We start from the raw sequence: 12,494 nt of genomic DNA, 5'->3' as shown, positions 1-12,494 counted from the left end.
TTCAGACAACACCCACACACCCACCACAATATCCAACATATGTGTCCTGAACGTCTATGGTATACCCAGTTAGGCTCAAGACCTGACTAAAACTGTAGATATGCATGTCTCTCTCACCTTGAAACCAGTAATTTTCAATCAGGGGCAATTCTGTCCCCCAAGAGACATTTGGCGATACCCAGAGACATTTTTCATTGCCACAACTTGCAGGGAGGAGAACTACTGGCACCTAGTAGGTCAGTATGCTCTTAAACATCAGACAAACGTGGGGATTTAGCTCAGTGGTTCTGGCACTTGCCTCACAAGCACAAGGTCCTGAGTTCCATCCCCGGTACCAAAAAAAAAAAAAAAAAAAAAAAAAATCAGACAAGCACAGGACAAGCCCCTTTCCCTGCCTCACTCTATAAAATCAAAGGTGTTAGGGTTTGGGTCTACGGTGTCTCCCCAAAGTCTCATGTTCAGAGGTGGGGCTTTCAGAAGGTGCTTGGATCACAGGGTAGCTATACTCATCAGAAGATTCATCCATCCATAACTTTACAACTGAATGTGCTGTTAGGAGGTGGGGTTCAGCTGGAGGAGGTGGGTCACTACTGTGTGCCTTTGGGGGATATTTCTCTCACTGTGGCTCTCTTCCTCTCTATCTGCTTCCAGCTGCCATAAATTGGCCAATTTTTCTCCACTGCACCCTTCATCCATGATATTTCTACCTTGGAGAGAGCTAACCATGGACTGAAACCTCTGAAACCGCGAGCCAAAATGAACCATTTCTCTTTTAAACTGTATGTCAGGTCCCAGTGATGAAAAGTTGACTAATACCAGCATTGAGACTGAAAAACTGCTTTAGACAGTGAGTTCCCCAAGGGCATGAACTGTATTATAGTCACCTTGCTATCCTAAGGTCATAAGGCAGTGCCTGACCCACAAGCGTTGAGCAAAAGTTTAAATGGATGAAGAAATGGTGACACAAAAATCCATTTGTGAGGGTAAGGAACTCTAGCAACTCCACTGCAAAAAAACCAAACAACCCAATTCAAAAATGAGCAAAGGTCTTGAATAGCCATTTTTCCAAAGAAGATATACAAATGGCCAGCAAGCACCATGAAAGGTTGCACACCATCATTAGTTGTTTGCAAATCAAAATGTCAGTGAGATACCACTTCACATTCACTAGAAAGACTGTAATAGTGAAGCAGAAAGAAACACATGTTGGTGAGGATGTGGAAAAATTAGAGCCCTATAGACTGTTGCTGGGAATGTAAAAGTGTGTTGCTACTGTGGAAAACAGGCCGCTCTTTCTTTTCTTCCAGAATTGGAGATTGAACCCAGGCCTTTGCACTGAACTACATCCCCAGCCCTTTAAAATTTTTTTTTTTTTGAGACAGGGTCTCACTGAGATGCTCAGATGGTGCTAGAACTTGTGATCCTCTCGCCTCAGCTTTCCAGAGTTCTGGAATCACAGGCATGCGCGATTACAATCACCGTGGCATTTTCTTTTAGGGTGATGAAACTGTGTTGAAACTTGATAGTGGGGACAGACACACAATGTTGTAAATGCACTCAATGTCACTGAAGTGTACACTTCAAAATGATCAATTTTAGGCTATGTATGTTTTCCAACACAAAATACGTTTACATATTCAAGAAATGCTCCTTGATTGTTTCTGTGTGCCAGGAACTATGCTGTGCATTTGGGACATGGGAAAAATGAGGCAGGTGTGGTTCCTACTTGCGAGGGATCAGGGAATGGGAGAAGATCCAGCACCATCGATGGACCCAAGGAAGCCAGGACTTGGGTGGAGGGAGCTCAGAGCAGAAATGTTCTTCCTGGCTCAGGGCAGGGGAGGGTCATGGAAAATTTCCTATAAAAGATGGACCCTGAGGTAGCTTTTAAAAGAGGACACATTGTGCTTGGAAAGTCGATTTTATTGAGGGAATGTGTAAATAGAGGCCACATCCTGCCGTCCCTGCCCTGCAAGAGTCTAATGCACAGAGCGTGAGGGCACAAGGACAGTTAGGCAGCAGGGAGGAGGAACCCCCCCCCCCAGGCTTTCTGCTGAGAACTCCTGCCAGGCAGGCACACTGGAGGGCTGGGGCTGTCGATCCAGCCCCCTGAGTGGTCTTGCAGGCCTCAGGCTCCCCAGCTGTCACTTCCAAGGCAGGGAGACAGGCACAGGGTGGGGACCTAAGATGAGGAGAGGGCAGGGCTCACACAAATTATGTACAGACCTCCTATCACGGGTCTGCGTGCAGGGCTCCATCTGATCCTTGAGATAACCCAAGGAGGGAGGTTCTGCCACTGCCCCTCCTCCCCCTTTATTTGCTTTTTGACTCTCATTCTGTCTTTAGAGATGGCGAGTTGAGGCTGACAGGTAGACGTGGGTGGCCTCGAGTCATCACCCTGAGGGCAGCCCAATTTGGCTCGGGCCAGTCTAACACCACTGCCCACCTCCCTGTGGGGAAGGACAGAGGCTCAGCCTTTAGAGCTGTCAAGTGGCCTCAGCCTCCTGGCTGTTGGTCCCGGGACTCTCCAATGGTGATTTTTGGTAGGAGAGGGTCCCTTAACCTCTCGGGGCTTGCTTCGCTCACTTCAAGGCAAGGGACACTAGCTGGACCTTCCTTTCCTTCTTTCTCCCTTCTAAGCATGTGCATATAAACACGTATGTTCCCTTTCCATGCCCCTACTTCCCTAACTACCCATTTTCATGTGTTACATATTATCTTTTTTTTTTTCCAAAATGAGAGCATGCTGTATACATTGATTCCGTGATTTTGTCATTTTCACTAAATTATGTGCTTCAGAAACCTTTCCCACTCAGAAACTTAAGAGTGCCTCACTCTTCTAAGAAAACTGTTCCTTTTCCTTTGTGAGTGCACTGGAACACAACCCCTCACCATACTGAAGTGACAAAGCCCTAAAGCCTTATCTTTGTATGGTTGAGCGTTTCTGTAGCAGATTCCTCAAATCGGGGTTCCTTGGCCAAAGGGCCCACACGTAGTTTAAATTTTGAGAAAGATTGCCAAATGACTTTCCAAGGAAGGCTCCAGAGTGAGGCGGGTGGTTTCTAAAACTGCTTCCGGTCTGAGCAATTCTTTGACCTCTACCAAGCAAGAGGGTGATGCTTAGACTAGTCTAACCTCTATGAGTCTTGGTTTGCTCATCTGTAAAAGGGGAAGCCTAGAGTACAGATATAATAGTGTTCTGCAAAAGATAAAGTTCTGTTTAACTGTGAGGTGCTAAAACTATCATTAACATAGGGAAGTTCAGCAGCTGGATACTCTCTGGCCCCATCATGTGGAAACCAGAGCAAGGCGCTAGTGCAGCTTGAGCAGGCTGGCTTAGCTCGTGCCTCAGCCATGTGCAAGGCTATATATTAGACCAGTGGTTCTCAATGGGAAGGGAAGGATTTGTCCCTCAGGGGACATTTAGTCATGTGTGGAAATATTTTCTCTATCAACCGAGGGGATAGCATAAGCATCTGTTGCACAGAGGGGAAAGAAGATGAAACACATCCTACAATGCACAGGACAGCCCTTTGTAACCAAGGATGATCCAACCCAAAATGTCTAGGCAGAGACGTAGACTTGTCTCTTACCTGTGCCTTGCCCCAACAGATCTCATTCAAAGATAAGAAACTGAGGTTCAGAGAAGTGAAAGGCTTGCCCAAGATTCACAGGTACAGTAGCCAAAGGTGGACTCTCGGCTCCATGTAACTTTTGGGTCTGTGGTCCATCCTGCGTGCCACACTGTCTCTCCAGGAAGGCTCCCCTTGTCTCCAAGGGCTGGTGTTTGCTGCCTTTGCCCAGGCAGCTTATTTACAGCACCGGTTATGAGTTTACCTGGAAACTTAGCTGACCCCATCCCATCACCATTAAATGTTTCATGAGTTTGTACTTGAACTCATTACCATTACTTCCACTCATTATTTGTGTGCTGTACTTTATGAGGATGAACTTATTTTAGCCCCAAGAAGCAACAGAAAGGTTAAGGATTTCCCCAAGATCACACAGCACGTAGCAGATCTGGGCTCTGAACTTTCACCTCGCACTGGGCTCTCAGCTCTAGGGTGAAGCATGGTAGCAACCCATTGGTTGAGAGCTGGACAGGGTGGAAGTGAGGACAGCTGCTACCCTAGATTCTCGAATTTGTAGGAATCTGGTTGCTGCTGTCCAGCTGGGATAGGGGGATGGTCGTAGAGAGAAGCAGTTAAAAGTTTCAGCTGTTTTCCCCATCTGCTGCGCCAGGAAAGGATGCAGGGCTCTGAGCAGGGGTGAGAGATTACTGGAGGGAAGTGGGGGCCAGAGACAATAGGCAGAGGTCGAGAAGGAAGGGCTATGCCTTCCTCAGAGCCTGTCCGATGTTCCACAGCAAAGCCAGCTGTGTACCTGAGGCTGCAGAAGCCTCCACTCCCGCACACTGCGACTAATGGCTGATCGCATCTGCTCCCCTGGTCATTTAGATCTTGGCAAACCTAGATTCAGGAGTGGGCTTGATAAAAAGATCATACTAAATGAGCAGCGGCAAGCAGACACCCAGGAATAGATTCTACCAGGTACAGGCTGGGGGCAGTGCTGAGTTCCAAGTCTGTCCCTTCAGAGCTGGATGACTTTCACAGAGCCTCGGAGCTTCCTTGGACAAGTGGGGACGTGGTGCCCAGCAGTTTCCATTGTAAATATGGAGACTGGAGCTCGTGTATGTGGGGAGAACCCTGACACCCGATGGACCCTTCAAGAACTGTGACCATCTTTGTCACTCACTGCCTAGGTGACCTTGAACAAGTCTCTTCCCCCTTTGTGCCTCTTTGTTTAACTGTCAAATGAACCGATAGGATCATTAACCTAGAAGCCTGCTCAGGTCTTAGAACTCTGGACTGGGCCATTGGCCTCTCCCCAGGGCTGACCTGTTTGGCTTCCAGGAGACACATTTCTCCATACTCCATGCCACAGTGCCCAGTACAAAAGAACAAGACGAAACTCATTGCCAACCCCTCTCCTGCCCATTCCCCTCCCAACCTGGCCCACCAGAGGCCAGCTGCCCTCTCAGGCCATGGCATCCTGACCTGTACTCCAGCACTGTTAAGGCGGCAAAGCCAACACCATGCACAGCCCACTAGATAGGCCCGGCAGTGTCCATCTTTCTTGGCCAAGAGCCCAGGGAAATCCACCAGGCAACGCCCACAGGAGCTTGGGTGGGGGCAGCCCCAGGGAGCAAATGGGGGCTTTCTTGGAAGAGGGCCAGCAGCCCTTTTCTGCATCACACTTGCTTCTCCAGGAGGAGAGTGGACTGCCTCAGGGGAAGTTGCACTGAAAACAGCCCTTTGCGTGCATGCCTGTGTGTGTGTGTGTGTGTGTGTGTTGGTAGAGGTGGGATAGGAGAGGGTCCTAGATGGTCCAGCTGCCTGAAGCTTCTCTGTGGCCCGAGTTTGAAGGTCCCAGGAAGGGGCTCTACATCCGGGATGGCAGTTTTCAGGGGCTTCCATTTTACTAAACCATCTTACTAAGCCTCCCCTGTTCTTATCGCTGGCTAGCACAGGTGAGGAAAGTGAGGAGGAATCATTCGGCAGGGCAGCCAGGTGTTGAGCAGAGCTGGCGTGAGGTGGGACAGGGAAGGGTGGATGAGGGTGAGGGTGGGGGATGGATGTGGGTGAAAGGATGAGGCAGAGAAGATGACTTGGTCAACGATAGGTGTTTAGACCCTCACCCAGTTCCCAAGTGTGAAAGTCCCTGGTCATACATTTTTACTGCAGGAGGAGAGGGAAGCCCCAAGATGCCTTTGGCATGGTGGGTGGGAAGCAACCTGCCTCTCCTATGGGTGGGGAGGGTCTGCGGCAGGGGTAGGAGGGGAGTCATCATTTCCAGTTTCTGAGGTGGGGATGGAGGGAGGTCGGTATGGGCTTGGAAGGTGACTTGCAGTGTCCGCCTTGGGATGTCCTTGTCCTATGGAGGGGCTTGTTTCCCCAGACTTCCATTCTGCATAGGTGATAGGAGAGGACACGGCTATCTACAGGCTGAGGAGATCCTCATCATTATGAAGGGGGTAAGAGGAGGAAGTCAAGAGACCCAAACTTAAGTTTATTAGGCATAGGGAAGGGGCATCAGTCTCCAAAGGGATGAGGGGGTCTGGGTACCTGGGGAGGCGGGACCCCACTTGAGGGGGGGCACGTTCTATTTCACGGCGTAAATTAGGGAGAGAACTCCTACCTCTAGACCTGCGGCCAGAAGGAAGGGCCCATTTCGGAAGCGAAAACGTAGCTGTTTTGCTCTCTAGGAGGTGGGTGACCCTTTCTTTCAGGGGAAAGAGATTGCGTCCTGGGAGCATGGAGGGCCCGGTTTCTAGGAGAAGATGATGCCCCGTTTTTGCTTCTTGGGAGCAGGGCAGAAGGACTGCATCTTGGTGCCCCTCCGAAGCCCCCACCCCACGCGACCCAGCGCCTCTCCATACCTCCAAGCTCTGGCTCCGATGTACCGGCTCGGATCCGCCGGCTCCGACTCGTGGGATCCGCGCCCTGCGCTCGGGCCGAGCCGGGTGTCTGCTCTGCTTCCCCCAGCGACTCGCCGGGCTTCCAGGCGCCCCGAGTCGCCTCGACCAATCAGCGCCGCCGGCGCTAGCCCTCGCTCGAGCCGCAGCCAATTAGATCGCCCGCCACGGGCCACCGCCCCCGGGGAGGGAGAAGGTGGGGCGGAAGCAGAGTCCAGTTCCAGCCGGCGGAGGAGCCCGGGGCTCGGGCGGGAGGCACCCGGGGTCCTGGAGGAGAGACCGCGAGGGCGGCCAGGAGGACTGGGCCCGAGAGGAAAAGACAGCCACCAAGTGGGGGTGGTGATGCCGTCCCTAAAGGCGCGCGGTGGTGGTGGTGCTGGGGCCTCTAGAGGTCCATTCCACCTGGATCTCAAGTACAACCCCCAACCCTTACGCCCTGGTTTCAGCCCTCGGGGCTGCAGACCAGTGTAGCTGTCCCACTCCCAGCCAGCGCCTCGAATCGGTCTCGGGAACCCTAGAGTCGGAATCAGAAAGGTTCCATAGGAAGCGGACGGAGGGAGCATGAGTCCTCCTCCAGTGCCTGAGCTCAGGGCCTCTTCTGTCAGCCCGCCGCCGCCACTCAGTTAACGCCTGGCCCATCCGCTGTGGAAGACAAATAGTTTGCCGAGAACATTGGATGTAGGAGTCAGGCCCCGGTTCCTTCTTCAGGACCTAGGCCAGGTCACTCAGGCTTCCTCATCCTCCAAGATAAATGGAGATAGGGATTGTACCTCCTTTATGGGTATAAATGAGACCCTAGAAGTGATACAGATGCTTTTATACAATGAAAAATACCATGTGGAAATTATTACTAAAGTATGAATGACTGATAGCCCCATAGCTTCTCAAAGAATTTGAAGAGAAGGCAACCATTCAGTGCCAAAATCAAAACCTCAAGAAGGCCAAGAAAGAGTGCAGCTTGGTTTTCTTCACGCAGCCTTATTACAAGTAACTATTTCCTTGGTCCTCTGAAATCTTGCAGAGGCCCAAGTCCCTTCCTTTCTGCTTCCCAGGAATCCAGCTGCTTCATTTCTGATTAGATAAGGATTGTGGTCCTAGGAATAAAGGAATTAAAATAAGCAAATAGACAAATTACAAACCTCACCAAATAGCCACCCACTAGTGTTCAAAGAAACAATAAATGAGAATAACATAAGGGAAAAATGGATGGGAAGTATAAGATGGCCCCAACCCTGCTGAAACTAAGACCTTTCCTATCTCTGGTATGTTAATCCTATCACCTTGCCTGAAGAACTTTATGGGCCTTATGTCGTAAATCTAGCAATTTTTCCTTAAAACCTAAGCCGTGCAGATAACCCCCTTGATTGCCCAAGACCTGTCCCCCCCCACCCCCCGACAAAGTAAAATGGTAGTAAACACAGGAGAAAATACTTTGTCAAAGGAAAACAGGTTTAAACAGAGATGGAAAATTTTCACCTACCAAAACAGTCTTATTGTTGTTATAATTACTATATGTGGAAGTTTCAAGGAATTGCACAATTTCATATATTGCTCATGGTAGATGATCATAACTTTCTGCAGAAAGATCAGGCATCCTTTTGATCCCTGGTACCACAAAAAAAAAAAAGAAAGAAAGATTAGGCATCCTATAAAAGGTCTTAAAAATGTGTTTCTCCTTTGATCTAGCAATCCAGCTTCTGAGAATTTACCCTAAGACAATGGAGACCATGAAGGTTTAATGATAAAGTGGTTTGCTGTTATTTTGTTTATCAAAATAGAGCCAGATACTGGAGACACAAATACAACAGGGACTCAGAAGGGAAATCCATTACATGAAATCGAACAGTAAACAATTGAAAATTGATTGGTCCAGAAATGTCATTTCTACAATTAAGTGAATACAGATATTCGCAAAAACTGTAGTTGGTGTTGGTCTATTTTTGTGTTAAATTTATATAAATTGCTGTAAATAGACCAGTGCTGTTTAGTGGAACGTTCTGTGACAGTGGAAACATTCTGTGTCTGCTCCTGTGATATCTAACATGGTAGCCAGCCACTGGCCACACAGGCACTGAATACTTGAAATAACCAGTTGACCAGGGAACTGATTTCTTCTTAATTGTATCTAATTTTAATTTCAATAGTCATTTGTGGGGTGGGTATCCTTTTGGACAGCACTGGTAGAGCTAGACAAGTAAAACAAAAAAAGAAGGTCATGCCCATAATAGAAGTAATTATCTCTATGAATTGAACTTATGAGTGATTCTAATTTTATTTGCAAGTTGCTAATTTCTAATTATTTTAGAATGAATATATAATATTTCCATACTAAAGAAAAGTTTCTAAAATAAAAATAAAGCAAAAGTCTAAGTCAAATGTTGGCGAACTACAGCTGATGAACCAAATGCAACCCATGGCCCATCTGCTTTTTGTATGACCCAAGAACTAAGAATGCGTTTTACATTCTAAATGGTTAGGAAAAAAATCTAAAATGCCATGAAAATTCAAATTCAAAATTCAGTGTGCACTGATAAAGCTTTATTGAAACCCAGCCATGCTCATTCATTTCTGTGTCCTCTATGACACTACAATGGCAGCATTGAGTAACTGTGATAAGTCCTTTTCAGAAAACGTTTGATCTAAGGTCATCAAAGGAAGAGAAGTGAATGGTCATCTCGTTCATTTGTTCATTCACTCAGCTATGTGCCGAGCACCGACTCTGGGTCAGAGCTCCTAAGGCAGCAAAGGAGGCCAAGGAGGGGTGTGAGGAGTATTTACAGCCAGGTGCTTTGCAAGTTGATTCTCAAGTAGCTTCATTGCAACACTTGTGAAGAAAACTGTTGGCAGGTGCAGAAAGCCCTCTGCACTTTAGCTGCACTGCATTTTGCACAGTCTAGTAGTTTCCTCACGGGGCTGCTGGGCAGCGTCTTCCAGGGGCTGCTGAGGCCCATGATGAGGCCCATGCTTTGTGCTTGCAATGAAGCCTTTTCTACAAGAGCAGTTCTGGCCAGCAGGGTGCCCTCCACACATTCTCCAAAGAGATGCATGAAGGAAATGGGGTAGGAGGCTGGAGCGTGCCAGCAATCTGAGCAGGAAAGACCCTTAGAGACCAGCAGCCCATAGAACAGAAGAGGAAATTGAGACCTGGTGAAGAGGAAGAACTTAGAATGCACATCTTATTTCTTAGGTCTGTGCTTCTTATACCTTCAGCTCAAAAAATAATGAAGGACATCACCTTGGACATTTGGGCGTGGCCAGGAAGGGGACCAGCTTTACAGGACATTTGTCCCTCAGTCTCTGGGTTCGAATGGAAGTATCTACTACCATTTTCACATGGAAAAGAATGAAGTTGGACCCTTAATTCACACTGTCTACAAAAGTTAACTCACAGTGGATCAAAGATCTAAATATGAGACTTAAAATTGTAAAACTCTTAGGAGAAAACTGAGTTAAATCTTCATGACTTTGGAATTGGCAAAAGTTTCATAAGTATGACACCAAAAGCACAAGCAATAGAAAAAAATAGATAAACTGGAATTCATCAAAATTAAAAATGCGTTCAAGTGTATTATATGTTGAAGGACATTATGAAAAGTGAAAAGACAACCGATAGAATGGAAGAAAATGCGTGCAAATCATATCTGATGAGTCTCATACATACAATATATAAAGAACTCTTGGAACTTAAGAGAAAAAAGACAACTCAGTTCAAAAATGGAGTAAGGGGTACTGGGGATTTAGCTCAGTGGTGCCGCCACCTGCCTCCCAAGCACAAGGTCCCGAGTTCGATCCCTGGTACCAAAAAAAAAAAAAAAAAAGGAAAATAAAATGGAGTAAGGACATAATTAGATGTTTCTTCAAAGATAGATAAATGGCCAAGAAGCACATGAAAAGGTGCTCAACAGTGCTATTCGCTAGGGAAAGACAAATAAAGACCACTCCATACTCACTAGGATGGTCATAATCAATTGCATTGATTGATCAGTTGCATGCTGGGGATTGAACCCAGGGCCTTAATCATGCCAAGCAAAACACTGAGCTACACCCCCGGCCACCTCTCAGCCTCTGTGTTCTTCTTTGTAAACTGGATGGCCATAATCAAAAAGCAGAAAATAACAAGTGCTGGTGGGAGCGAGGAGATTCTGGAGCCCTCATACATATCTGGGGTGGGGTGAGGGGTAAAATGGTGCCACTGTTGTAAAAAGCAGGGGAGAGTTCCTCAGTACCGGTGATGCTAGTAAACGTAGAATTGCACTGTGATCCAGCAATTCCACTCCAAGGGGCACATCTAAAAGAATTCAAAGTAGGTGTTCAAACAAAACCTTCTATGTGAATATTCATAGCAGCACTACTCATAATGGCTCAAAGGTAGCAACAACCAAAATATCCACAGGCTGAATAGACAGATTATGGTATATCCATTGCTACCATAGAGTATCATTCAACCACAAAGAGTAGTATTGATAATTGCTGCAACATGGGTGATTCTTGAAAACAAATACTCTATTCATGTGAAATATCCAGAATAGAAACATGCATAGAAACAGAAGGCAGATTTGGGGTTTCCAAAGGATGGAGGTGATGGGGAATGAGGAATGATGGCTTAGTGGGTTGGGGTCTCTTTTTGGGGTGATGGAAAAATTCTGGAAGTAGAGAGTGGCAATGACTGTACAATCTTGTGAATGTACTTCATGAAACAATTGTGCCCTGTAAAAATAGAATGGACCATTTTGTGTTATGTCTATTTTACCACACACACACACGCACACAAGTATCTGTTACAGTGGGTCATGGGGTGGACAAATGAAAGCGCTTGTTCCTGGCCCCTGGTGGGCATCCCTGTGTTGGCTGTCATTTTTACCAGCTTCATCAAGTTACCTGCTGGATTGTGGGAGGGTGGCTGTGTTAGTCATTTTTCTCTGGTTGCTGAGACAAAATACCTGACACCCAAAGTTAAAGGGGGAAGGGTTTATTTAACTGACAATTTGTAGAGGTTTCAGTCCATAATGGGCTGGCTCTGAGGCAGAGTGGCACATGGCAGAGGGGTGTCACAGAGGAGAAACGGTTCATGGCGCCCACACACTAGCAGAAGCAACTTAAGCATCAAAAGCACCTTAATAGGGTCTTTCTGCTCCCTCTATCTTATCCAGACCACCAGGATTAGGGTGATGGTAAACCAATCAGTGGACTGGTTTAGTAATCACACACCCTCAATCCCAACACCACACGCTCTAGATTCAGCCACCTCTGGAAAAGCCATCTATGACTGCATGAGGCTTTGGGGAGACATCAAGACATAAACCATAACAATGGCCAAGCTCATTTACTCAGTAATTTTTCACTCATTCATTCAGTGAACAAATACACATTTAGCATACTCTTCCTGCCAGTTCCTTATTGCTCCTAGGCATTGGGGATTTGAGGTCCTGCCCCCATAGAACTTCCATTCTGATGCTGGAAGGCTATCTATCTGTAACTAAGGAAGCTAAGAGAGGTGGCACATGCCTGTAAACCTAGTGCTCTAAGAGGCTGATGCAGGAGGATCACAAGTTCAAGCTCAGCCAGGGCCACTTAGCAACTTGGCAAGAGCCTATCTCAAAACAAAAAATAAAAAAGGACTGAGGATATAGCTTAGTGTGAAGGCCAGGGGTTCAATTCCCAGCACTCAAACAAAGCAAAACAAAACAAAAAAACCAAAAAAGCTAATTTGTGATAATAAATGCTCAGAAGGAATAACAAACAAGACTTTGTATCCGGGGTTGGGGCTAGCACAGGGGTCATGATGGTCTGGGGTCATCTGGAAGGATGTGGCATTTAGCTTAGGCCCGAGTGCTAAGAGGGAGCCTTATATGGAGTTACTTGTGTTCATCCTCATGCATTTTGCTCTGGTGCTGGGCTCCCAGCAGACTTCATTGCCTTTCACTTTCCTTATCTGAATGACCCCAGTAAGACGGGGGAGCATGCATGATTCCGCTAGGCCCCGGACACAGCACAAATCTGTCACAGCCTTATGTGGCTG

The 12,494-nt window shown here is 47.1% G+C and overlaps 1 protein-coding gene across 3 annotated transcripts in view; it reads right to left on the bottom strand.

Annotated features, from left to right (window-relative positions):
- The window catches only part of Abat (4-aminobutyrate aminotransferase), a 90,360-nt gene extending 83,764 nt beyond the window's left edge, over positions 1-6,596 (bottom strand). Inside the window, exons 1-2 of one of the 3 annotated variants that reach the window (XM_087203094.1) lie at positions 6,440-6,547; positions 6,199-6,330 (exon numbers count right to left, since the gene is read on the bottom strand). The gene's annotated coding sequence lies outside the window, so the exon portion shown is untranslated. Of the gene's footprint in view, positions 1-6,198; positions 6,331-6,439 lie in introns of all 3 variants that reach the window. The other 2 variants (XM_004864865.3, XM_004864866.3) reach the window with 2 other exon arrangements.
- Positions 6,597-12,494: the final 5,898 nt, after the last annotated feature.

Source organism: Heterocephalus glaber, unplaced genomic scaffold (assembly GCF_053883595.1).
Source record: "Heterocephalus glaber isolate CG9 unplaced genomic scaffold, H.glaber_assembly_v1.0 deba00001781, whole genome shotgun sequence".
In the NCBI taxonomy this organism is placed as follows: domain Eukaryota; kingdom Metazoa; phylum Chordata; class Mammalia; order Rodentia; family Bathyergidae; genus Heterocephalus; species Heterocephalus glaber.
This window is presented reverse-complemented; position numbering and strand designations above follow the sequence as displayed.